We start from the raw sequence: 26,004 nt of genomic DNA, 5'->3' as shown, positions 1-26,004 counted from the left end.
TTTAGGAAGTAATAAAGAGGGCCACCCAGCTCCAAAGGAAACAAAATCTGCTTAGAGAAACTCAGCACTTCATTTTGTCTGAAATCACAGAATCACAGAATTGTCTATGTTGGAAGAGACCTCAAGACCATCGAGTCCAACCTCTGACCTAACACTAACAGTCCCCACTAAACCATATCACTAAGTTCAACATCTAAACGTCTTTTAAAGACCTCCAAGGACGGTGACTTCACCACTTCCCTGGGCAGCCCATTCCAATGCCTAGCAACCCTCTCAGTAAGTAAGTTCTTCCTAATATCCAACCTAAAATGCACACAAGATCTGTGAAAGAAAGGATGAGAACAGTTGCAGGAGGGACAGGAAAAGATACAGTATCTCAGGGTACTGGCCTAATGCTCAGAGTGGTGGACAATGTGCCAATTGTAAACCAGCAATGCATTCTCACAGCGAAGACGACCAACGTGGTCCCAGGCTGCACTGAGTGTTGCCAGCAAGTTGAGGGTGGTGATCCTTCTCTGCTCAGCACTGACGAGATGCATTTGGAGGGCTGCGTCCTGTCCTGGGCTCCTCCCCAGTATGAGAGCAGGGGTTAAGGGCTTGGAGCCTCTGCCGAATGGGGAGAGAACCTTGAGGAGAGAAGGCTCAGGGGAATCTCCTCAGCGTGTATCGATATGTACCGGGGAGGTGCCGGGAAGACAGGTCCGGACTCTTCTCAGTGGTGCCTACTAACAGGAGGACGTTCAGTGGACACAAAATGAAATAGAGCAAATTCCATTCAAACATAAGAAATAACTCTTCGCTTGTGAGGGTAGCTGAAGACTGGAAGAGCTTGCCTGGAGGGGCGGTGGAATCTCTCCATCCTTGCAGATGCTCAAAAGAGTTGTGATTTTTATCAGTCAAATTGCATTCAGTCTCAGTGTCAGGTTCAGAGGTTGTTTGACTGGAAGATTATTAGCCACCATACATGGTTTTTTAAAATGTATTTCTGGAGATAAAGGTGGTTGATACTATCAGGAAAGATGCTGATAAGAGCAGGGAGAGGGGGAGAAGGAGAAGAAAAGAATGAATGACCCATTTCTCTACCAGCCCTGAAAGAAACAGCTCAGAAGACTGCTGGCACACCGCATGGTAGTTAATTCATAACAATTTTTAATGGTCTTTTAGATTTTAGTAGAAGACCAGAGAAAGATAGTTGTTCATAGTAACCTGTCACTTCTGGCACGGTTTTATTTCATGTTTTCTACCTATATAAATAAAAGCGACAGCTATAATTTACAATAAATAGGGTAAATTCCAAGGACTAGTAATTCTCTTGCTTGTAAATAGTAGCTCCTGGCATTGGGAACATGCTTCACCATTATGTACTGAAGAAGTAATTTAGGGAAGCTCTTTGCCAAGTGCTCTGGTATTACGTGTTTGGCAAAGGGTACGCAACGAGATATGAACCACAGGTACTTTCCAACGTGATAGGTTTCATCGTTTCCATCCAGTTGGAAAGTCATTTAAACAGGGCTAAAAATTAAACATTTGGGCAATGTTAATTAAGAAAATATGAAAATGCCTTGGATACATTGTTGTCTACTTTCAGAGAAGGTAACACAGGGGAGAAGGGTATGTTATACATGTTATATCTTGATGCTAATCAGTTAACATTTTTTTCCCCTAACTGTCATACCTCAGTATTCAGTGTTGTTAGTTATATGTTTATGGTTATGCATAATTATAAAACCATTTTCCTATTGATTTTGAAAATGATGTTTTTCTTCAGGCATTTTGTTTCAGACATCATTGATGGATCAGCTGTGCAAATTCTCAGTCAATGCCCCAAATGTACAGACTTGTTTGTTTTGACATTTTGATTGTGTTTTTTTTTTTCCTTTTTTTTTTTTTTTTCCCTGCTGTAATGTAATTCTGGTTAAGTCTATTTTTAGTATTTATGTTCCAAAAATGAAACAGACTACATGAAGTGGGACTATATTTTGTGCTGTTTTAGTATCCTTTTAGAAGTTCAAAAGCAAAATGATGAGAAAAGTCAGTCTATAACAACAAATTATTGGCTGTGCTCTTGGTGCTGGAGAGCAGTTTTTGTAGAATAAGGCCAAGAGGCTAAATGTATATTTAAAGAATGTGTTCTCTTGTATTTTTTCTTACCGAAAAAAGGCTTTGAATTCTCAACAAAGGGTTTTATTTTGCAGGCTACACTCTTCCACAGTCTCTGTTCTCCACTGCTTGAAGCTTCAGGTTATCTGAAGAGCTGGTCATCTTTGAAATCTGACCTGACTAACCTTTTTCTGTAGAATGCAGTAGTACTATCCAGTCAGAACAGAGAGATGTTTAAAATTTTGACACAACCAATTGACAGAATTGGTATTGTATGACAGTTTTGTAGGATGCTGGACTAGTGAATTCAGTTCTTGAATCCCACCAAAATGGCATTTGTCAGTTTTTCAAGCAAATATCGGTTAAAATGCTTGTAATAGATTATGTTGTAGTCCCTGGGGGAAAATGAAGAATGCCTTGAGGGTTTCAGAAAGATTCCAGTCCTCGTCTTAGCAAATGCTTATATGCAAAGCTTGTGGTGTGTGTTCTTATTAAATATGTGCATGTTCGTGTCGTCTACTCAACATGCTCAAATTGACCGACTGGTATGAATGACCACTGGATCTGTATACTTTTCACCTGTTGCATAGGTTGTCATTGTTTGTATTTACTATGTGGTAAAATTTTCAAAAACTGTGTGATTGTAATTAACGAGTTAACAGACCAAATGTACTGAACTTTTTACTTGGCAGGTAGGGCACATTAGTTCTAACTCTGTATTATGTGCATAGCCACTGCCAAGGAAAGTACATAGACACTTTCTGTTATACTATTAAGAGCACATTTAATTAAGACAAAATGCATAATTACGCTTTTCAGTGTAGCATAGTTCCTTCCCAGATGAATCAGAATTTAATGTGATGGTCTCCTTAGGTGTTTGCTGAATACTTTATTCTCCTCCTGTGTTACTTATTCATGCTGTTTCAGAAGCATAATTGCATGCAGTGACACATTCACAGATGATGCAAGCACATTGTGCCATAATCAAGTTTTGCTCACAGATACTCCCTATTAAATAAAAAAAGGGCAAACTTGATGATTACTTACCTCCATTGCTTTTTTCTCCAAAAATGTATTCTTTTGCAGAACAAAACAGTACCTGAAATTTCATTGTGTTTCTTCTAAAGTACCTGGGGAAAAGGAGACCTTTGAACATGTGACCTTTGGGTTCAGCAAAAGACTGCATGAAAAAAATGGTATTTCTGGCATGATAAGTGCACCCTCCTCCATGGCCAGTGTCCTGAATGAATCTCAGAGACGACAGGGGGATTGTGTTGCTGAAGAAGAGAGCGAGTGAGGCAATGCTTATGAAAGCATAGTCTTTTCTTCTCCTTACCCATGGCATTTTGTCTGAAGGGTGGGATCAAGGCAGAATCCCATTACCATACTTTACACTCATCTCTGATTTACTGCTCAGTATCACTTCTGTGGTCTATCATGCCTGACCAAAATGCTTATATTTAGGCATGCATCAAACTTTTCCTAAAATCTGATTAAATCATGAGTGGGTTGTTGAGGCATTCATGGGGCAGGTTTGCTAAACAAGTTCTAAACTGCAGGTTTGTAAGGTAGAAGTTTATTAAAATAAAGATGTGCTAAAGAAAACCAAGAATGTAGAAAAGGTGAATATGTCAAATTAGTGTAGAATTGCCAGAGTTCTCTTGACACTTAAAAAAAAAAAAAGGAAAAAGGAAAAAAAAAAATAGTAATCAGAATTTCTTTCTTTGTAATGAAGCCTGTCATGATCTGGAACAGCAAAGATTCATAGCCTAGAGGAGGTCTGGGAATTTACCAGCATGTATCTTCCTATTCCTATGAGTTTAGCTCAGGTAGATTGTTGTTCAAGTGTGCATAATTTGTTTTTACAGCTGCTTTCCATGCAAGAGTCACAGAAGGAGAAATGAACAGTCATACATCGTACACATTTCTTTCATTTCCAACAGAATAAAATCATGGAATAACTTGCATATTGTGTATGTTGGGTGGTGATAATTTTGGTTAGTTTAAAAAAAAGTAGTAGTAGTAAATGAGTAATGAACAACAGTCTTAATGATAATGGCAGTGCAGCTACATTGGACATTAATGGACACACATCACTAGAACCTTGTTGTAGTTCTTACAGCTAGTAAATATGTAGTTCTTACATATTTGTTTTAATAAATACGTATACATACTTATATATATATATTACATATTTATGTAAAAAAAAAGAATAATCTTAAGTGGTTCTGACCTGCTCTTGATTTCATAGGTATTGCTCAGAGGGCCGTAATTTCACTCTTTAATGCCTAATGCTGGTCCCCATAATTAATGTATTCTTGTTTCAGAGGCACCAGATAGCAACACTTCCTTTGAAAGCAATGTGAACAAGAGGCGTTTATCCTTTTTGAAATCTGTTGTAATGCATTTTGAAAAGCATACTGCTAAGCTTGATGTGTGTTTCTGGGGGAAATGTATAATGGAGTGGTTAAGAGAGGTTTGTGTTTGAAAATCACAGAGGTCTTGATCGCTGTCATGTATCATCATCAAAAAGAAGTGAGTTAACTACCCATCTCCAGTTTTGGTACTGTACATGGTTTACAAAGAGCAAAAGGACTGCAAAACGATAAATGTTGATTTATAGCTGCCAGATGCTCATGTTTCTGATGTGTGCTGGTAACAGCCACCGCCCCTCTCCAGAGAGTGGGTTGGTTTCAGGTGAGGTGGGTCCTGAGGACAACAGTGCAGAAGCCAGCAGGTGGGCAGGTGGATGAGGTGTTGAGGTGGAAGGGTGTTGAGAGCATAGAAACAGCTTGTGCAGGAAGATTTTTTTTTTCTCTGCAAGGGGTAGTTGTAGTAATGAGGAATAACAGGAAGTTTTTTTAGCTGCATGTGGCTGAGATAGAAATTGTAATCTTGTTGAGGAGCTACTGGCTGAGAGGAGCCTTGGTGGGGTACACAACCATAGCAGAATTTGGGCGTCTTTGATGTTGGTCTTATGTGTTGTAGGAGCCTTTCTCTCCCTGGAGCACTGACAGAAATGCTGGCACCACTTTCTTGCTTTGTAGTAGGCGCAGTTTGTACCCTGAGGGACAAAGGCACCGTCTGGTATAGCATTCTGTTAGGCCACCAGGAAAAGAGAGGAGATGCTTGTTGTCTCTCCTGCCTTGGTGTTGTACTGCAGGCTGCTCTTCCAGTATTGTACTGTATTTGTCCTGAGCTATTGTTTTCTATGATACCTCTGCTAAGCTTTACCCTCGAGTGAAAGTCTTTTGTTCCATCAGCATGCTTTACTCTAACCAGCCTCTTGGGCTTAGAGCTTTTTCTTTATAACTCTGAAGGTATTAGTTCAGGAAGGTGGTGAGTCTTTGTGTGACATATACGTGTCTATCTATATGTAAATATATAAACATGCATTGGTGCGTGTATGTGATCACACTTGTGAGTAACACTCAGCTCCACTAAGCATAGCAGAGATATTTATATATATACATATATATATATATATATATATATTTTTTTTTTTACAATACAGTCAAAATTTGTAAGAACTGTATTTCTGTGGAGAAATTTGTTTGGTCCTTGTTGTCCTGATGAGCTGCCCTTCAATTTGCAGTACTGATTCCAGATTCAGCATTGTAAGGTTGATGATAAAGTGCCCCTACCCGTAAACATGCATTTGTTAATGTGACATGAATTAACAGTAATACCTTACAGATGTGGCAGAGGGCAGCTTGACTTTCTTGCAGGTGCCCTTAGGAATGAAGCAGCAACCGCCAAGCCCCATCTACTGAACTCTGACTGTTTACACCGTAAAAAGAAATTGACTCTTCTAATTGTATTCAGAACTGTAGAAAGCTGTTGCTGCTTTGGATTATTTGATCTCTCTGGGGAAACTTCCATCAAACATAACGGCCTACATTTCTACTTTGTTAATTATAAAACTGTGAACAAGAAAATGCAAGACAATCTCTACTATTCTTAGTGTAATAGTAACTTCCTAAAATATTACTGCCTTTATGAGTCCCTGTGGAAGATCTTTCTTTGTGGAAAAAAACCCTATTGAATAAATGAGGAAACACATTCCAGTTGTATTAAGCAAATAATCAACATACATTTAGCACGGTCCCTTATAAAATCTGTGTAGTTTGGTTTTCTGCGGGATGGCTCATGACTTTTTTTTTTAAGGTACCCCACCCCAAACAGATGTTGTTTATTCTTTTGAAACATTAGCTTATGTGTTTTCTGTCAGGAAGGACAGATTAAAACAAACAAAAAACAACAACAAAAACATTATCTTTTCTGTTCTTTTGTGCTGCTATGGATGAGCAGCTGGGAGTCATGTAGAGTTATACTTTGCTTTTGGCTGCTGCTATCAAGGCCTTTCATAAAATGAAAATGTTTCTTTTGCCATCTTACTGGAATGTTTTTTCAGAGTTCCTAAATAACAAAGTTGTTACAGGCCCTTTATTGCTTAAAGGATCTTTTCTGAAAGATGAAAATCTTAAGGTATCAGATGAGGTCCACGGAGAGGAGTGATCACTTGTGTTGTCCATCTGGAACCCCAAACAGCTGAAGATCCCTAGAAGGGATTTGAGGCTTTCTCCAACAGTGTGTGTACATTCACATGCTTGCTTTTTACATTGTCGTTCATTATTTTCAAATGTCTTTTCCATTGTGTTTCCATTGCAGTCCAGAACAGTAGCTTGCATGGATATATTTTCCCATCTCATTCTCAGTCCAAGCCAGAAGGCAGGGATTACTCTGTGAGATTTACCTTTTTCAACAGGCATGGAGAATGCTGTCATCTTCAAGGCTTTGTCTATTTTGGCTTCTTCACTGTTACTTTAAAAAAACAATAAAAAGGACACTGGTAAATTATTGACATGTGTCACTCTGAGGAGATACCACTCAATAGGACCAAGTCCTGAGCAGGGGGGTTGGACCAGATGACCTCCAGGGTCCCTCTGTGATTGTGTGTTGCAAAGAGGTTCTTCAGCGAATTTCCTCTGGGTGCTTTGGTGTTTCTGTGTTCTGCTGTGATCAGTTCTGTTGTTATTCCTGGTAATTGAATTGTGATGGTCAAATTCCCGCAAGGTTTCTGCAGCTCCCCTCCTTAGAACATCATCGATTTCAGTGATGGCCAGTTGTGCACTTCTAATTTCAGGACTGTGGCTTAGCTGATGCCCAGTACAGATCTGCTGAATCTGCCCAGTACAGATCTGCTGGATTTTGAAACTGTGAGGCATGTGAAAGCAGAGCTGCTGCCAGGTGCAGTTGTTTTTGTTGTGTCTGTGCTCCCCCAGTGCACGTCTGTTAGAAGACACCGTATTGAACAGTAAGATCAGATCTTGCAAAATGAGCAATAAGATGACTCTGGGTGCAGAGAGTTAACCTTTGGCTTTGGAAGTACCAGATGAGCACCATTTTATTCGGAATTCAGTAACAAACCATTGTTGTCTCTCAGCTGAACTTTAAGATGGAAGGCGAAAGAAAACCGCTTATGAAATAAACTGCTTATTATGAAATAAAAACTGATTAGTAATGATTCTGTGCATAGATCTTGAGGATGTGCTGTAGTAACTCAGTCCTCTGAAGTTGTAAATTGTAAATGCTTTTTTCTGAGATGGTCACTGAGCACCAGATGGATTTGGCTGCCATCGTTGAAGTAATCAGGCCTGGCTTTTTTTTTTTGACAGGCAGCATTTAACAACTTGAATGATAGCCTCGTGCCTTCATTTCACATGTGAAACCTACGTGCATGTGACCTTAAGAGACTACTGTAAGCCTCTAAGCTTTTGGGATACTTTTAAATCTTTATTGATCAGGTTCATCAACCATGGCAAATATATAGAAGAGCTCCACCACAGTGATGTTGATGACCCCACATTATGTTTCTTGTCTCAGTCAAACAGTATCAAACTTCCTGCAATGTAATGTCATTTTTCCCCCTTTAATCATCTCCTAACACTGTGTGCCATTTTGGCACATATGGTCGAGCAGAGTAGCTTTACAACTTCCATGAGACAGAATTTGTCCTTTGTCTTTTCAGTGGTAGCTGGGAGGAGTAGGGGATATTTGTATGTACTCTCTTGGAAGTTTTTTTGTCAGTAAGTTTTTACATGGGTAGCCTTTCTGTATATTTTTTTGGCTGTCTGCAAGGCCACTGGACACAGAGCAATTTAAGGGCAGAGAGCGATATATCTTCATAATTATCCATGTGTTACTTGAAGCGCAGTTGTGCAAATTCTTCTGCCTTCCTTTCTTGAACAACTATGTGGATTCAAAGACAAAAGATCGATACAGGCAGCCTTTGTAGTTTTCTTATCATAGCATGTCAATGTGACTGAATTTTGAGGTCAAAAATTTGTGATGGTCAGGACACAATTGAGATTCTGTGATAATAGGTAGCAGATCTGCTAAGTTAAGCTACTCTAATAAAATCGATGTAGCGATGAATTTATCTTGAGATTAGTGGTAGGAACAGAAAGTTGATGAATAACACACTGGCTTTTGAGTCACTGGAAGCAGTGGGAGGATTCTGCAAATGAGTAAATATTAAAGTGCCTTAAGATATGTCAGCCACAAGCGGTGGCTGAAATATTCACCTTGGCCAGAAAGAAGTAGGATAAATTATTCCTTGGGCAACCTGGCCTAGTGGGAGGTGCCCCTGCCCATGGCAAGGGGGTTGGAACTGGGTGACCTTTAAGGTCCCTTCCAACCCAAACCATTCTGTGATTCTTCCTGGAGCTCCCTATTGACCTGACTAGACCAGAACCGGCAGCTGGGATAGCTTGGTCAGGAGGTGGCCTGTAAGCCTTCGGCCTTTGTGTGCCACAGACATCCCTGAAGTTTCTCTGGCTGCAAAACACAGAGAGGAAAGGGCTGTTTTGTTTGCCCGAAAGGATTGTCTGAGTGTTTAGTAAATACTGGCTAAATCAAAAGCAAGGAATGAACAACCTGACTAGCAGTTTGACTGAGTTCAGCTTCCTTGCTGTGCTGCGATGAGGTGAGTATCAGCTGCACAGGACTGGGCAATGGCTGGACACCACTGCACATTGGGCAGACAGCAACAAAGCACAGGTGCTGGTCCAAACCTCCTTGCATCTCCCCATGTTGGGGAAGGGGGTCAGCACTGGCCTGGTTCTGCTTTCTGGGTTTGCTCTTTGTGTTAACAACACTTGAATTTTCATGACTTCTCTAAGGATGAAGTTTTCCAAAGCCAGTCATGTGACTGCTAATGAAGACTACAGCTTGGCAGGCATCCTCCTGCTTTTTCCTGGCCCAACTTTCTTTCCCCTTTTTTTTTTTTTTTTTTAATCTGAAATAAGGTGAATTTAATCTATTCTGAAATGTTACATAGCTCAAGCAGTTGTGCAGTCATTAAATGTTTGTGAGCAAACCCATGGAAATGCAATGCTCATGATTCATCTACTAATAATGCAAATGAAGAATAACAGTGGTGAAGCCAGTGATGCATTTTTGTGTGCATGTGCATGGAAATCGGAATAAATAATAACTGGGCCTAATGTGTTGTGTTTTTTTTTTTTTCTTTTGATACTTGGCTAACAACAGCTTAGATCTCATCTGGTCTCAGTTGGCATGACTTCACTGATGTTGGAGGAGCTTTTGTACTAATTCACACCAGCTGAGCATGTTAAGCAGTCCAGTCTGTGCAAGTGTTGCTACCCCCTACCCCTCCCTTTTTACCTCTCCTTCTGTTTTCCATCTTGTGCTTGGTGATCTGGCCAGCTGACTGCACAGAAAGTACAAGCCTGTTTCAGAGTACAGCTTTTTTGTATAAATCCAGAACTCTATTAATATCTGATTCCAGGTACTTTTGCACAGGTATTGAGAGAATTTATTATAAATCCAGAATGAATATTTAAACTTTCCTATAGCTTTTTTCCCCCTTTCATAAATTAATTTTAATTGCTGAACCCATTTCTAGGTATGCAAGCCCTATTTCTTTTTGCTGTGGTTTGTCCTGGCAGGTGATTCAGCACCATTCAGCCCCTTGCTCACTCTCCCCACATGGGATGGGGAGAGAACCGGAGAGGTAAAAGTTCAAGAGCTTGTGGGTTGAGATAAGGACAATTTACTAGGTAAAGCACAAGCTGCAAATGCAAGTAAAGCAATCCAAGAAACCCATTTGATACTTCCCATCAGCAGGCAGGCATTCAACCACTTCCAGGAAAGCAGGACTCACCATGCGTAAAGATTTCTTGGGAAGACAAACGCCATCACGCTGAACGTCCTTCCCTTCCTCCTTCGCCCCACCTTTATTGTTCAGCACAGCACCACATGATTATACAGGACATCCCTTTGGCCAGTTTGGTCCAGCTGGCCTGGTTCTGTTCCCTCCTAGCTTCTTTTGCAGCCCCAGCCTCCTTGCTGGTAGGGCAGCACGAGAAGCAGAAAAGTCCTTGGCTCAAAATGAGTATCTGCTGAAATCTGCACTTGATGGTTGTTCTTCCTTAGAGTTTGGTAGAGGAACTTCTATTTTAGTCATGACAGCAAGAAGTATGAAGGATTTACTTTCATTCAAGCATCACTATGTTGTAGAGCAGATCATATCTGGCTTAGAGGAATTCCATATTCTGTAGAAAGAAAGCTTATGTTAAATGCATCTCCAGACTTCTTGTGATAATTATCGGAGGACACCTTGATTAATCTGGTTGTATTTAAATGGCTAATGACATTTTAAATTGTTCAGGAAGGCAGGCAACCATGATGAAAACAGTGCTTAGAAGCTAAAAACATTGTGTAATTATATGCAACTGATGCATAATACATCCTAGGAACTGACAAGGAAAATGAAATTTTGATGAAATTGTTGAATTTCTAATATTCTAATAGCAAGTCATGTCTGTGCAATTATTATGATTTTATAGTATTTTGCATTTTTAGAGATACCCATATTTTTAAAGTATGCTAATAGAAAAGAAATGATAAAAGGAAAGTTAGCAAGTTCTGTGTTACAGCCGAGCAGTGGTCCATCTCACTGTTCTGCCTCATGACTGGTGATATTTGTAACAGAGAAACGTGCAGAAAAATCTACAGTAGAAAAGTGTGATTGCCAAGTATTCCGTATATTTGTTTCTAGCATTCTTACTAACTGCAAACACAAATCAGCCAGCTGACAAGGTGAAATATGATGATGCTTATTATCCCACACATACAATATACTGCACACTTGCAATGCCATGTTTTTATCAAGCGTAACTTATTCCTATATGGCTAATCTTGAATTATAGAGTAAGGAAGATTTATAGTCTGTGTCTTTTGATAAAACAGGCTATTTAAGAAACTTATTTAAGAAACACATATTCTGGATTCCTGCTTTTTTTTTGGTTTGTTGTAACAAATTCCTCACAAACAGGATGAGTAGGTAATTGATTAGGTGAAGTAATTTAAAGCTGTCTAATTAAAATTCTCTCAGTGCAGCATTGTGATGTAGAATTTAATACATTTGGAAGTTCAAAAGCTTTGCAAAGTTGGCATAGAGCACACAAACTTCTGTTGAAGTGTTTTCATGATTCACGTATCAGTTTTAGAAGTCAATTCTGAGCTGTATTATTCACTTAGCTAATGATTAGGTTTCTGTGAGGAAATAACTGGTACATTTCAAGTTTCATCATTTCTAAGATAAGGTTAATCATAGCCTTATTTCATAGTGCTTCCCTAAGGGTTAATGTTTGCAGGAAAATATAAAGAACCTTGCTATAAAAATGCTTCAAAATGCTGGTCTCTGTAGGCTCTGACTGGTTCTTGTCCTCCACTCTGCACTGCTGCATCGCTGTTGGGAAATTATTATCTTTTATTGTTTAATTCCCTTTGGGTTTGAGATAAGCCAGATGGTGAGATCTCCTTGTAGGGGAGTTTTCTGCTTGGCATTATCAATTTTCCAATCCCATATTAGTAATGGAGGAATTGCTGCATGTAATCCCCTTTGGTTTAACTGGTTTTATGTACCTATGCGTTCATCTGATGGCTGCTACTAATTCTCGTGTTTAACTTCAATCCAAACTCATTGCATAGTATAGAAATGACCAGCTTCCCATTAACAAACAAATATATACGAATGTGGCATTGCTAATGTGTATTCAGGTACCTTTACAGACTTTTATATATATATATTATTATTTTTTAAATTATTATTATTATTATTTTCTCCTTACAGATTATAATAACAAGATAATAATGTCAAGGGAATTTAGCCAGAAAAGGATGCATTGCTTTGCCTTTTTTGGTAATGCATCTTCCAAAGATCTCTAATTTGCTTTTTACTAGATGTTAGGACACATCTTTTCATGCTCATTTTTTTCATAGTGGGAATCTAGATACTGTCATTGATGTGGGAGTTTCCCAACTAGAACATTAATAAAATTATGGTATCAAAGTCAGGGCAGTGGTTGCTGAACAAATGAGCGGACCTTTTGTCTGAGGAGTTTTTGTTTGTTTTAATTGGAATTTGATTTGAATGGCTGTCCCCTGTAAGTATCCCATTGTGATGTACTTAAATGGATGAGTACATGTGATTGAGGTGTGGTTTTTTTTTTTTTTTTTTGTACTAAAAATACTACTACTACTACTACTGCTAGTAAAGAAACACCATGAACTGATCTTTTAGACTGAAGGGGGTATCCAGATGTCTGTCGTCCAGATCAACGCAAGTCCAGGCAGATGCAGGTTTTACAGGGCTTTTCTTTCAGTCAAGTCATAAATCTCTAAAAGAAGCCTGCATCCATCCATCACTCTAGCATCGCAGTCAAGTAAGTTCTACTATGGCTGTAATCCCTGTCAGGTCATGACTCTACAACTGTGCTTAGACTTCTCATTTTTCCTGCTTGTTTCCCATGCTGTGTGCGTTTGTGTACAGTCTTAGTTTGCTTTCAGGAGTGAGGTAGAATATTTCTAGAGTTGGCTGTGCCACCTTTTTTAAAAACGATCCTGGGTTTGCTCTTTCTCCACTGTTACCAAGAGCCCTAACCCACCAGAGGAAAGGATGCTCCAAGTACTGGAGTGCAGAGCAAGTAATAAGATTTGGGCAGATTCAATTTCTGTCCATAACTGTGCTGACATAACTTGTATTTACAAATAGTTATTCAGTACAGTTATTCAATGGGTATGTGGACGTAAATGGATTATGTGTATTGAGATGTCATTTCTTTACAAGATGAATCAGCTGCTGAAAGCCGGCCCCTTTGTCATTGCATTTTTGCCCTGTTTTCAGCTTGAGGAGGGGATAGAGCTCTTAATGTACTTAGTGCTGGAAACCTGATCTTATTTGCCTTAAGTACTGAACAGGTTAGTTGAGATAATAACTTAGAAAATGTCCATGAAAGTAGAATGAAAAATAGAAAATTAACAAAATCAAAACCGAAACACAAAAATGAAAACCCTTAAAAGAAAATAAAAATAAATGTATGCAGCTGAATAAAAAGATTAAGAAACTTAATATGGCTGTTTAAGAATAATAATAATAAAAAAGAGGGGTGGAGAAAGTCAAGAAGAAACAATTTCTATTGACTTGTTATTTCTTTTTGGAAAGGTCACTGAAAATTTACACAGTGAAAAAATAACAATCCAATTAGTATCTATCCACTAAAACTAATGTTAATATTTTTCAGATTCTCCAGACAAGCAGGACTGGTGTTCAACATGAACTTCTCTAACTGAGTGCAGGGCAGAAGTTAACACAGGAGTTTCTGTAGCAGTTGCTGCCAACTTTCAATACGTAAAAGAAACAAGATGTAATTAAGAACTACCTTTAGGTTCATGTTTTTAGGAAGAATCTTCTTTTAATTCTATTTCTGATAGCTATAAGTGATACAATTTGATCATGAGAGTAAAACTTAAAAGCACAGGAGGCCCTTTATTTGGCACTTAAAATTTTTCACAGTGCAAAATAGTGTTTAATTAATTGTCATTATGTAAAAATTATAGAATTAGTGAGTCTAACATTTCATTTATCATTCATTTCTTTAAGTGGCAGTTAAAGTGGCACCCCAGAATTAAGTTCAGTGCATAACAACAAATTAATTACCAACCATTTTAAAGGAGCATTAGTTAGAGAACTAGTGACTAGTGATTTTGAGAAAAGAATCTCTTTATAAGGGGTTTGAATTACAGCTTTTCAACAGAGCAAGATAAATGATTTTTATTAATATATTCATTCCTCCAGAAAGAAAGGCTGATGAGTAGTTTTCTCTGTTAATTTATTTAAACATTTTAGCAATGAATTAAAATACCCCATAAGCAAAGCAGTAACCTTTCACTTACATTGTACGTTTTCATTGTAGCAAAAGCTACATATGAGTTGGGAGTGCTGGGTGAAGGATGCTGCCCTTGCAAGCCTGTGCCTCACTGAGGCTATAGGTGGAAATCATCAAATGGGTGGTTTAAGGGACAGCAAAAAAGGACAGTGCCATACATGTGAATGCTGTTAAGACTTCTGTTCTTTCCTCAGCAAAAAAGGTTCCTAGCTGAGTGAAGGAACATCTCCTGTCTTAATCTTTTCATGTGTGGCCACAACCTGTGGGCTTTTTCTGTCTCAGTGCCTGATTTGAGGCTTTGGGTTCTGATCTGCAAAAGTATTGAGTGCTCTCACAGCTGCAGCTGTAGTAATAGGGAACTATACTTTGAATATACTAAAAACTATGTAATGCTCAGTGCTCAGAGCCATCGGGTCCCAGGTATCTCAGATTGGGAGCAAAATTAATAGGTGCTTTTGATCTTAAAGTTTTTTAATTCCTAATCTACAATACAAGAGATAGCAATACTTTCAGCTCACTGAGATGTGGAAAAAAATATTTAATATTTTTCAAAAATTCAAATATTATGAAACTGAGTGCTTCACTGGGAAGCTCATCAAAGAATAATGTCTTCAAGAGCTCATTTTGATTTCTGCTCAATATGTGAGTAATCTGGGGTATGTGTACACCTGGACTCAGGTTCACAAGTCCTAGTCCTCAAGGGGGACTTCAGCCACCCTGATGTCTGTTGGAGGGACAGCACAGCAGGGCATAAGAAATGCAGAAGTTCCTGGAATGTGTAGATGATAACTTCCTTCTCCAAGTGATAGAGGAGCCACCAAGGAGAGAGGTTCTCTACTGCACCCAAACCATTTATGATCCTGTGGTTCCATAATTCAGCGATGCAAGGAATGCAAGCAGTCATCACTAACTGCTGTCTCTTCTCTATGCTGAACTAAAGGTTCAGCATAGGGACCACAAGGTCTTGTGGAAAGATTAATACTTGAATGTCTCACTGAAGACAGCATAGTTAATGTATTTCTAACATGAGGGCAAATTAGTATTCCTCAGGCAACCTTAATTCTAACATTTCAGAATATCTGAATGCTTCATTGAAAAAACAAGTATTGTATTAAGGCTCACTTTTGTGTGCCATTTTCTCGTTTTAAAATGAAAACTGTAAAATGGAGATGCTCTGTTGTATATTATCATGTTCTTATGAGTCATCAGTGCAATATAATTACAAGCTTTGTAGAGTAATTCTGTGTTTATATACCTCTATAATTATTACACATACGAAATATTAGATATAAGTGGGGGGTTCTATGACCATAGTGGGAGAATCATGATTTTTTCAAGCAGTTGTTGAAGTTGGAGCTCTTTAAATTGCAGCCTTTGCCTTCTTTGAATGTGTTTTCTGAGGAAATTCCCTACTCCTTCAGAAGCAAATAAACTGTGCTGCTTTGTGCTGGTGTAAGAGTGAACTGTTCTCTACTCTGTTCTGTACATATACCTAGGGAGAGGGTTGTTATGGGGTTATCCTGCAGGACATCCCTTTGCAGTGAGCATTCCCTTCCTTCCTGGTAGTTAGCAGTACCACTCCGCTCACCAGCTGTGACTACAGTAATGCATCGAGAGCTTGTCTGCAGGATGCTGGTGTGTTTACATAGGTACATGTGTGTGGTACCAACTGGACATCATCAATATATCAGTAATTTAGTGCAGCACACAACCTGTGCGTGCATCGCTCCCCAGCCCAGCATCGGAGAGGTTGGCCAGTGTCGGTTTGCCATTGATGTGTTTGATTACAGCAGAACCAAGTTGCTGCTGCTGAGATTGTGCTGATGCAGATGTGCTTTCCTGATGAAAAGGAACATCATTAAGAAGAATCTCATCCAGTTTTATAAGAAAAACAAGTTTTACAAGTTCACTGTGTTATGGGCACATTGCTGTTGTCTAAAAAACATATTTTAGGGTTGCATTGTTATTGTCTAATAAATCAAGATTTTAGTTTTCATTTTAGCAAAAGCATGTACTTCCCTGGTTGCCTGTCATCCCTGGGAAAACTGCCTTGCATGTGAAATGGGATGTTTTGCTATTGATACGCTTTGCTAGGAAATGTTATTAGAGAGAGATAGCATAAAAGGGAGATTTAGAAGTGTATATTGAAAGACTACATATGAATTTCATTTTAAAGGTATAAGAACAGCAGTGGAATCTTGTCAAGATATTAGTCCCTGAGGGAAAAGCAAGTTCTTGTAGGATTCTTTTCCTTTCCTATTGATTTCATTTATTATAGTGTTCTTGTAGTCATGCCATTTTGCTAGAAAGAATTGCAGAGCATAATCTGCTTCACTTGTATATTTTTTTGGTTCTGCATCTGTTTCTGTTATCCTTTACATGTCTTGCCAGCTTCATGACAAGAGTGGACAAGAAGCCTGTACAAAATGTACAACTGAGGTGCTTTCACAAATTATTTCAAGGGCCTCAAGTAAAACCTCTCCTTGTGTGTTACGTTGTTTTTATTAAGCTTTTCTTGTGTAATTTTTACTTTATTAACATGAGATTTTGTAATGTTACATTTCCTCAACTACAAATAGTAGAGAAACTGCTAAGACTGTATTGTATGCAACCTCTTCAAACCCAAGTGTAATACAATTTGAGCTGCTTTTTAAGAAAACATTATTTTTCAGAAATAAATGTGCTGCTGCCATCGCTCAGGAATTTCATATGAATTAGAAATTAGAGGGGAAAAAAGCTTATTTGAACTTTGAAGAACAGCAATTACTCCCTCTCAGTTCACTGTTTTATTTTCACCTGCTTCATACGGAGATGGTGGGTTAATTTTAAAAGTAGTCTATAACTAAATATTATACTGGTAAGCAAGAAGAGCATGTTAATCTGGCTGTGATCCTGTAGTACTACTGGTGAACGAGATAAGCCGATGAAATAAATTATACTATCTTTTAAAAAGTGGCTATAGGCACTTTGTGGAGTGCAAGAAGAGGGAGAGAAGGACAAGAAAGTATTCAAAACGCAGTGTCTATTGTATTAGCGTCACATGAATTCCCAAATCATGAAAGGCTGCTAAAAATCATGACGCTAACTAAAAGAAATCTGAGAGAGAAATCCAAAAGAGAAGTTAATGTGTGGTGATTATTCTGACATGCAGGATTATTGTTCTCTGTCCTGTAATCATACAGGAATGCTTATTTCATGGTAAGAATTCAAGCTAAAATTGAAACATGGGGTCCAATTCATCTCATCTGGTTTACCTGTCTAAAAGTTAAGTGCTTTATCCGTACGTGTCTTATGATAATGACTTGCCATTTGTGTTTCTCACTCCCCATTTACAATAGAGTTCAAGAGACCAACTTAGATCAGATACCTAGCAACATGTAGTGGTGAAGAAGCTGAAGGCATCCCCTAGAATGATGCTTCTGCTTAGCATCTTCTTGCAGATATCCTATGCATTTTACAGATATCTCTACTTTCTCCTGAAAGTATCCAAAAATGTAAGAAAAACAGATTAGTAGCCATCAAGTTGTTAGTGAGCTGGTATAATTTCAAAGGATAAACTGAATAAGAGTTTTTGACTCTTATTCAAGTCAATTGTTTTGACTTGAATGTAACCCATCAGTTCCTGCCTCAGAAGAGTGCTGGGAATTAGAGCACGATCCCACCATGTCACTGGACAGGCATTGGATTAGGCAGAACTTGGCCCTATGGTCACGTTCTGGACCCTGTGCATATACATCTCCATCTTCAGGACCCTATGCATCTACATCATACTCTCGCAGTACGACCTCACATACTACTTACTCCCTGTAATTATATATCTAAAACTCATCTGTATCTTTGGATAACATGAAACCTATTGACAGAAATTATTTTAACCAATAATATCCTGTGGCTGACTATTTTTTTAGACAGGAGATCAATAAACAGGCATGGCTTGGAAAGCCAATCTCTCTATGAGACACCAGCGAGAAAAGCCTTTGGAATCATTGTAGCACAGGAGCGGTGGAGTAATTCTGTGGTAAGAAAGGAGAATTGGATTTACTGCTTCTGATCAAAGATTTTTCAGGCTGTGCTATGTGATGACACATTTAGCTGCATCTTGCCTGCTGCAGTTTTGGAAATAAATGAGTTGTGTGTACTTGGACCCTTCAGAATCCAATCCTAGCGACAAGGCAGGTGGTGCCTACATGAATCGTGGCTTTTTTGAGGTTTTTCTGAAGATTGAGTTTGTGGCAGAAGAGTGTAGATGTTAATTCATAAACCTTATCTGTATGTTAATTTTAGAAAATGTAGAGCCAGGGACCCCCAGTCAGTAGTCTGGGTACTGCGTTATTAGGAAAGGTACTGCAGAATCACAAAATGCAAGGTCAGTCCCTGAATGTAGAAGTTGAATTTACTGTGCAGTGTCAGAGTCACCATGACTCTGTGCTGCTAGGAGCTGAACGCAGTTTTTAACCTTTTGATATGTACAAGGGTTCTGACTGTTTTGATTTTTGAACAGCAGTATCAAACAGAAGCTAAACAGTGCTGTGGTATATACATGTATAAACTGCAGCCTCTGTATCTTTTGGGAATGTCATAGTCTCTTGAAGGTTGTATCACATTTATGTTGTTCCTTGCTTTGCTAGTTGTTTTTAAAGAAGAGACCATTTCTAAAGATGCTAAACAGTCAGTGTGGGTATTGGTGAACTTTTGGGGAGAAACCCTCATCCGGGGACAGTGAACATATATGGAGTGAATTTGTCCAGCTGTACTTATATGCCTGAAAAATGAGATTCATAATTGAATTTTTGAACTATACTGTAGACTTATTTTTTCCAACAAATAGCAGTCCATTGTGTATTTCTATATAACTTATATTTTTTTCAAACCTATACGGCCACAATGTCTAGGGAGATTTAAGAGTACTTAAAGATATTAAAAGACCCAACAACTCAAAAATCCAACTTTTCCCTGAATGAACAAAGCATTAAGAAAGGAAAATGGAATTTGCTTTTACATACTCAGAACAAAAAGAGCAGTACTGAAACCTGCAAGCAGTGTCAGGGGAAATAAACCCATGGAGTCAACTCTTTTTTTCTGGTCTGCGACATAAATTAAGAAAGCAAATTGTGCTGCCCTCCATGGAGGGTGTCCAGTTTTGAGGTATCTATATATAAAGAGGAAAAAAAGAAAAGAAAACCAAGAAAGTTTTTTTTTTTTTTTCCAGATCTGTGAGCTAAAGTACAGAGAAACAGAAAGACTGTATACCATAAGTGTTTGTAGTCAACGACTAATATCTTGCATTGCACTTGGAAATTAAGTGGATACTTTATCTTTCATCACTTGAAAGCTTGAACCTTACAGCAGCGTGTGGTTATGAATGTCGAAAAATACCTGATTTTTAAGTATAATTCTGTTTAATGGTGGTTTTTGTCATTGAATCTGTTGGGAGTACTTTATACAGTACTTTACTTACAATAAAGTATTTACAATACTTTATTCCAACAAATATTTGTTGGAATGGGAGATGTGGACTCAGGAATGGAGAGACAAATGGACAGGAGCAAGGGAGAAGGACTGAGGAATTGATATCTTTGGAAGCAGAAAGACAAAAGATCTGGAAAATAAAAATGACAGACTGAGGTGGAAAAAAAAAAAAAAAAGCTGCTGCTTTGGTTTGTTTGATCCTCCTCTTGCTAATCAAGTTCTCCTGCCCTTCTCCACTCTAGTCATCTATTTCTCTTGACCAGAAATGTTTTCCTCTAAGCTATTTGGCTTGATGGAATATTAGCAAAAATGGTAGAACGTGTGTTAATTACATATTAAAAGAAAGATGAGTCTAGTGGATGGCTTCCCTTGATAGAAATTTTTTAAATAGGCTGTTCCTTTAGTATGTACCAAACTATTTTGATTGTGGAACAAAAATAAACATAAATATTAAAAACTCAATCAAAGCCTTTAAAGTTCTTTTGCTTAGTTTTCAAGTGAAGCAAACAGAACAGATCAGTCTGACCCAGGAGACAAAGCTGTGGTCTCAAAGTGACTATTATTGTTGGAAAATTATTCCACATTTGAGATTTAGAAAGATAAGTTCTTTTTCCGCAAAATAGGCATAATTGAATGTTTACTTCTTTTCTTGAGTTCTTGAGGAGTGGCTTACTTAGCATGCACAGTCTGAAAGCCAAGTCCTTATTTTAGAAGGTAATTTAAACTGGATTGCACACAGGAGCCTGACTGCATCAATTTAACAGAGTTAGAGAATAATATGACAGTTCTGATTTTTGCTTCTGCTGAAGAGAGCAGTTCAGAAGGAAACTTTAGTAAGGTTTTTGGCCTCAGTTGCTTAATATCCAAGCCACCTGACCTTGTACTTCCATAAGCTCTCCTTTATTGGAGATTAACCTTGCTATTTACATTTTTTTTCTCCACATAAAACCTTGGACTCCCAAAATATGGGAGTTCTATATGAAGTAGGAAACAATTTTAAATGATTTTCTAATGCAGGTAAACATAGTTTACCTCATCGCTGTGTCCCTCATGTAGAATATGCATTCTTAGTGTATAATAATAAGCAAATCTTTATTTTGCAGGAGCTGTTTTTCAAACCCTTGTTCTTAAGATGTCCATTAACCACATAGAGCTCAAATGTGGACACAGGTCTTTGTTTCAGGAATTTCTGAAGCTTTGTGTAAGCTCACAGTAATATGTAATTCTCAGGTAGAGAGCTCTTTGGTGATCTGTTGAGGTACAACTGCTCAATGTACAAATAGAGAAGAAGACAAAGGAAGCTGAGGATGATGAATAAGAACAAATAGTTGAAGTACAGTTCAGAGACAGCTGAAGTGTTACTGTTTTGCATGGGAAAGTAAACAGAAAAGGTGTCAGAGAAGAGAGTAAGAGCATGTGGTTGCAACTGAGGCTTGTGAAGCACACTTCCCATTTGGAGGTGTTGTGCATTGCTTGATAGCAGCTGTGGCCAAGGTTTTGTTTCACCTGTTTTCTCTGATTCGTGCGTGGGAGGAAGTCTATATCCTTGAATTTTGGTATCCCTTGTCCTGTTTTCCATTGATGAATCAAAGCAGTGTACTCTAAGGCCATACTTTATGCTATGCTTCATTCAGTGCAGTTGTTGAGCCTGTGTTCGGGGCTGCTAGGGTTCATTATGTCTGTAAATTACTTTCAACTCAGTTTAAAGCACTGATTTGTCTTATAAAACATGATATGCAGTGTCTGTATCCTTGAGAATCTGTTCACCTCTCTACCCACCATGAATTTGTTTCAGTAACAGACATGGTTTGGACTGAAAGCAGGAGACTAAATTCAAGTATTTGTTTCTGGACCTTATCCCAGCTTTTAGCTACACCCACTTTGGATATGTTCCTTTCTGGGCATTTTGTGAAGAACACCTTGTATGCAGGCTGTTGGATGCTTCTGACTTTGTCTCAATCCAAGATCAAAATCTAATTTCTTTCACTTCTCAGTAACTGCTGAGTATAACAATTTGAAGGCACAATTTAGGCTCTATTGAAAGTAAGATTTCTTTATTGGCAGTTTTACAGGAGTTGCAAAAATTGTTAAATAAAAGCCAGCATAGATATAAAAATAAGCATGACTGAAGTGTATAACAAAAAAAAAAACACAACAAAACGTTTTTGTCAACCCGTTTCTAACACAATATTGCAAAATATGCCTTAAAAATCTTGTACTGTACAAAATGTCATACCTTACTCTCCTTGTGAAGTTCAACATTTCTGTCTGTGGGTATTTCTGAGGATTCAGTGGATATAATCCATGAGTTCTAGTGGGTGACTGTGGATGTCTCACTGAGAAATTACGAAGCTTCACATCCTGGCTGAAGTACTTTAAACTAGTAATAGTATTGTAAGACACAGACAGTTAGGAAGTGGTTGATATTAATATGTTGGAGTCTTCTTGTAGTTCTAGCTTTATCTTTGAAGATTGGTATCACATTAGCAAATAAATGGTGCTTTGACTTTTTTTTTTTTAATTTCAGTTGTGAATTAAGTATCTTTGATCAAACTAGCTTTCATTCAGCAAAGTTTTTTTGGAGAATGGCCTGATTGGTCTAGATTCAAGTAGGTTCATTGATTCTTGTGGTCTGGAAGCTTAGGAGCAGGACACTTAGACGTGACTTCTCAAAGAAGATGGGTTCCCAGGTAAGACATAGTTGTAACGATCCAACCTTCTATTTCAGTCAGTTGGGACAGTGTCAGCTGCTAGTGTGGGAAGCCAGTCAAATTGTTTTATCCTTTCCTTTTCCATCTTTGGCCACCTGACATGCAAAGCTTCCAGCAATTTTATTCTGGTGGGTAGTCAAGTTTTTCACGCCAGGCAGCAGGAGCCTGGCAGCATACAAACCTTTGAGGGCTAGATGGGGAAAGCTTGACTGTCAGGAATGCTTTCTCCACTGAACTGTGTTACTTCAAGTAGTGATGCTATATTTGTCTCACCAGGTCCCTGAAATCTGCCACTTTGGCTAGGTCTCTTTGACAGAAGTCAGGTTGAGGTTCTGACATGTTTGAAGTTACTTGTATTCATTCATTCTTTCATGTTGACTCACATTATCTCAACTTTTTCATGTTCTACTTGCCAAAATCCAAACTAGATAAAATATATATGCTATATATATTTTGTTTTGTAGTGGTCTCACTCACCAGAGTGAGTTTTGTAGTGGTCTCACTCACCAGAATAGTTGGCTGCTCGTTTAACTTTTAATTTTCAATCAGAATGTTCAGGGCTGTGCTTTAGTCCTGTTGAGTTCCCCAAGGCAATTCTAAAAATGCTTTAAGTTAATTATATTTTTAAATGCTACATTGACTTAGAGATTTACAAACAAGTAGTTGGAGAAGAGACCAGAGGCAAAATAAATGAAGATGCGGGGCGTAGTGGAGGTTTATTTGTTAGTGCTGATTTGAGGAGGAATTCCAGTTGTCTGCATTTTTCTTTCATTTGTCTGAAGAGAGGGGAATTCTTCACTGATATGGACTTCTGGCACTTGAGAAGTTTGTGTTCTGAAAGCTGATAATTGTATAAGGATCATCCAGCAGACAGGTGTTTATTCATAGCTCAGACGACAATGCTTTGAGCTCCTAGGCAGATAGCTGGATAAAATTTTGTATGTGTGATACATAATGCAAAGTAGTATAATGTGGCCTAGTCCTCAAAAAAAAAAAAAAAAAAAAAAAGAGATAAAATGAAAACATTCATTACATAATTAAAATGCATAGAAAATCAATTAGGTATGAATATTGTATGTTAACCTTAAAGTGTGAGCTAAAAGAGTTGCGATGCAAACCATTCCTGTATCAAAATAATTTAAAAGCACAAGTCTTAAATGTAAGGCTTTGCCTCACAGAATACACACCTGTTCTGCTGATCTTCTGTCATATCCATTTTGTTTCTTTCAGATCTATGAGTAATCATCAGTAATGTTGGGAAGGAGAATCAGCATCCCCTATCATGCATACTAACTTAAATGAGCATCGATGAAACAATTAACACAGATGCTCAACCTGGCACCTTTAGGTGGCTGATTGAATGCCCCTGTGGGGGTGAAGCAGTGTTTTTTCAGAACCCTCATAGCTATTGCTTCAGCTGATCTACTTAGCCGTGAGGGAGGGGGATGGATTGTGTTAATCAGACAGCAGAAACTTCCATACGTGTATGAACAGGAGTTTTGCTACTGATTCGTGAGTTGATGCCCTAAGAAAGACAAGCTGGAAGTTTGGGGAAGCAACATCATTGCAGTGAATTATTCCTCTTCTTCCTAGCCATAAGAATATAATTATTTCTATATGCAGGAGTATGGAGAGAAAAAGTATTTTCAGCTTGGAAAAAAAAAAAAAGCAGTTAATGGTTTACTCTTAATTGAAGCTTAAAATCTTCCCCAGGTATTAATTTTCAATACATTCTGTGTAGTGGCTCTCTCTTCTCCATAAATAATTCAGTTGACAATGGGGAGTATTGCAGTTCTTCATATAATGTTGCTTGGATGATAGGGTCAGGTTAGCTCAGGGACAGTTGATTGTTCTAAGTGTATCAGTTCAAGCAGCTCTGCCGTGAGGACATGAACTGGCACCTCTTGAGTTTGTGCCCACTCCTCTGTTTCTCAGGAATTCCACCGTTCAATATTTAAGCTGTCTGCTTTAAAACGTCAGAAAGTGCAAAGTCTTACCTATGAGTACACTAGGAAGGACAAGGCAGAACATCCAGACTGCTCTGGGGAGTACTGGTATAAGGTTGACTGAATTCACATGGCAGCACAATACTTCAGAGGTTTGAGATCAGGCACAGGTGGGTTCTGCTGGGAACCTGGGAAATAAGTAGGTTCAGGTTAATTAAAAGACTCAAAGTGATGACTGTGTCTCTTTTTCCAAACTTGTTATGCCTGCTGTTATTTAAGCAGGGCTCTGAACTGTTCCCTCTCATCACTGAACATGACAGCATACCCCAGAATACCATCAATCCCCGAATAATGGGAGCACTCTTGTCTCCTTTCTGATAAGAGATGGGAGTCAGAAAGTAGAGTTCTGCCTCCAGCCTCCTCCATGATGGTGGGGAAGTTGCAAAGTTCAAAGCTTCCAAAAAATTTGCTAAAAGTAATACTTGGAGGCAGGGGGCAGGTAGAGCATTGGTGTAATGACATAGCTGTGAGATGCACAGTGATATATGACTTGGGAGCTCACTGCCAGTGCTGGTGGGAAATCATAGAATCATTAGGGTTGGAAGAGACCTCCAAGATCATCTGGTCCGACCATCCCCCTACCACTCATGTCACCCACTAAACCATGTCCCTAAGCACCATGTTCAACCTTTCCTTGAACACCCCTGGGGATGTTGACACCACCATCTCCCTGGACAACCCATCCCAATGCCTGACTGCTCTTTCTGAGTACTGAACACAGTACTCAAGGTGTGGCCTCCCCAGAACGGAGTACAAGGGGAGAGTCACCTCCCTGGTTCTGCTGGCAAGCCTGTCACACGTGCACGTTCAGCCTAAGTGCATTTATTAAGGCATTTGTTTACATTTGAAAAAGCTGTGAGCCTTGGCAGAGCTGCTGGGCTCTTGGCTTTGTTGAAAATTGGTGGGATGATGCCTGAACATGGAGAAGGTTCCTGATGTTGGAAAAAAAAAAAAAAACACTGTTTAATAACTCAGTGTTCCTGCTCTGTAAATTAAGAAGGTATGAATATTTCCTGAGAGAAATGTTGCATCATTAATATCTGTAAAGCTCTTCTGTATGAAATATTCTTGTCTTTTTATATTTAGTGCTGCATAACAGGGACTTCTGTATGTGGGGGTGGTGGCTTTCCCTGGGGGCAGCAGTCCAGGAGCTCTCCGGTTGGAGGTGTGATGCCAGCATGACAGGGCCTTGAAGGCCATTGCCCTGCTTCTCCTAGGTGCCTCAGAAGAGGCAATTTTGATCCTCTCAACTGTTGACAATGATGTTAATGCTGCATAGGCTTGGCTGGTCTGTCAGCCCACGTGAAATATCCTGAATAGGAAATTTGTGGTTACATGTCTTGTAAAACACAGTCAAGTTGGATGTGGAGCGCTGAGCTCTAAGCACAGTAAAGTGTTGTGTAATGTTCTGCAGCATTTCTCAAACTCTATCTGAAACTTTGGATGCAGAGAGCAAAGGGT

At 38.7% G+C, this 26,004-nt stretch overlaps 1 protein-coding gene across 7 annotated transcripts in view; it reads left to right on the top strand.

Annotated features, from left to right (window-relative positions):
• FARS2 (phenylalanyl-tRNA synthetase 2, mitochondrial) overlaps positions 1-26,004 on the top strand; it is a 246,729-nt gene that overhangs the window by 119,152 nt on the left and 101,573 nt on the right. The gene's annotated exons all lie outside the window — the stretch shown is intronic.

The sequence above is a fragment of the Anas acuta genome, chromosome 2, assembly GCF_963932015.1.
Source record: "Anas acuta chromosome 2, bAnaAcu1.1, whole genome shotgun sequence".
Classification (NCBI taxonomy): domain Eukaryota; kingdom Metazoa; phylum Chordata; class Aves; order Anseriformes; family Anatidae; genus Anas; species Anas acuta.
Note: the sequence above shows the minus strand (reverse complement) of the source record. Positions and strands in the feature narration are given on the sequence as shown.